General features: G+C 47.1%; 1 long non-coding RNA gene across 1 annotated transcript; it reads right to left on the bottom strand.

Moving 5' to 3' along the window:
• Positions 1-734: 734 nt before the first annotated feature.
• Positions 735-1,793, bottom strand: LOC129513054 (uncharacterized). The gene is made up of 3 exons (XR_008665135.1): positions 1,646-1,793; positions 1,207-1,552; positions 735-1,036 (listed from the first exon to the last, which is right to left on the bottom strand). It is a non-coding gene; the product is annotated as an uncharacterized LOC129513054 (long non-coding RNA).
• Between the last annotated feature and the right edge of the window lie 113 nt (positions 1,794-1,906).

Raw genomic sequence — 1,906 nt, 5'->3', positions numbered from 1 at the left:
CTCTGTGCTCACTGGGGAGTCTGCTTGAGATTCTCTCTTGCCCTCAGCCCCTCCCCCACTCGTACACACGTGTACACACACACACACACACACACACACTCTCTCTCTCTCTCTCTCTCTCTCTCAAATAATCTTTTAAAAAAAGAATTTCTGGGCAGCCCGGGTGGCTCAGCGGTTCAGCACTGCCTGCAGCCCAGGGTGTGACCCTGGAGACCCCGGATCGGGTCCCACATCAGGCTCCCTGCATGGAGCCTGCTTCTCCTTCTGCCTGTGTCTCTGCCTCTCTCTTTCTCTCTGTGTCTCATGAAAAAATCCCCCTTTTTTTTAAAATAATAAAAACAAAAAAATAATTTCTCAGAGAAACAAATTTGAAAATCAGGCCCTGTGCAAAAAAATCTGGAAAACAAAGTCACAGAGCAAAATCAGAGAAAACCACTTGATAAAATGTGGTATATGTCCTCCCCCCCCCCCCACGATTTTGGTTTTAAAAATCTATTAGACTACTTGGGTAGTCTTTTTTGTGCTAAGTGAAAATTAGGGAAAAGGGCTAAAAGAATGAGTCTTTTTTTTTGCTTCCTGTAGTAATATTCATGCACTCCCATCATGGTGTTGCCAGGTGTGTGATCTCTAAGTGTCTCTCCCAAGATAAATTTTTATTGCAAAGGCCACTTGGGTTTGAGGACCGGCACATCTTTTCAGCTAGGACTTGCTTCTCATGCTCATCCAGGACTATCTCGGTTTCAAGGGTTTTATTAAGGAAGACGGAATTTCATGCAAGTGGCATCTATATCCTCACATCCGTATCTATCTAGATGCACTTCATTTTATTCTGTTGTAAGTTGCCTTTTTTTTTCCCCCTCCACACTTCCCCAGTGAAATAACTCTGTTTACTCTCGAGTTCCGCAAAAGTTTCACGTTCCTCTCCAGGAAGGCACTTTCCAAGATTTCGTTGAGAAATATACACTGTATCTCCGTGATGATCTTGTTTTCTTGTATGACTTGTAGCTCCTGGCCCGGAAACAGATCCTTTCGAGACCTTAAAAGTCGTTCATATTAAAAAAAATCAAAAACGCGGTGCAACCACAGCAGTCAGGGAGGCCATCTTGCAGGCGAGAGAAAAGAGGCAAAAGGACAGAAACGGATTCCGACCACCCCCCCCGCCCCCCGCCAAGGGTCACGGGTAAAGAACGACATGTCGGGACTAACCGGGTGACGTAGAGCCGAGTAAATGTCGCCAGGAGGGGGCGCGAGGTCCCGAGGTTAACAAAGAGAACCCCCCGCGGGTTCAGGGAAGGTCTATGGCGGTCGCTCCCGTCCGGTCTCCCCGAGGCGGAGCCCGTCAGCAACGCTCCCTGAGACCCCAGCGCTCCACAAGTCCCGACCAGAAACGCGCCGCTGTGAGCTTTACGTAGCAACTCGCCCGAGTCGGTTAGGTTTGACCCTGACGCCCCTCCGTAGTCTGAAAGTAGCGCCGCGACTTCAGCCCCCTTTTCCGAAGCGAAAATGCTCCTGGCGGGGAACTTAACTTCCCCTATGAAGGAGGCTCACGTTGCTGAAGTAAAAAATAAATAAATAATAAATAAATAAATAAATAAATAAATAAATAAATAAATAAATAAATAATTTGAGGGCGTTCTGTACTGACCGCTTAAGCTCCTGGCCTTCTGACCATTGTAAAGATGAAAATGGGTTTCAACATGATTCAATTAAGAGGCGTCCTACAGGAATGTTCAGACACTTGCGTGATGGGGACTACTTAGTCCCGGCGGTTTTGCCCAAAACAAAGATGGCATCGAGACAAGTTAATGGGGGAATAGTCACGTGCTCAGAGACCAGGATGGGGGGCAATATGGCTTCAGATGACAAGCGGATGTTATTATTATTCACTTCCGGGTGCAACCAATCG

The sequence above is a fragment of the Nyctereutes procyonoides genome, unplaced genomic scaffold (genome assembly GCF_905146905.1).
Source record: "Nyctereutes procyonoides isolate TBG_1078 unplaced genomic scaffold, NYPRO_anot_genome, whole genome shotgun sequence".
In the NCBI taxonomy this organism is placed as follows: domain Eukaryota; kingdom Metazoa; phylum Chordata; class Mammalia; order Carnivora; family Canidae; genus Nyctereutes; species Nyctereutes procyonoides.
This window is presented reverse-complemented; position numbering and strand designations above follow the sequence as displayed.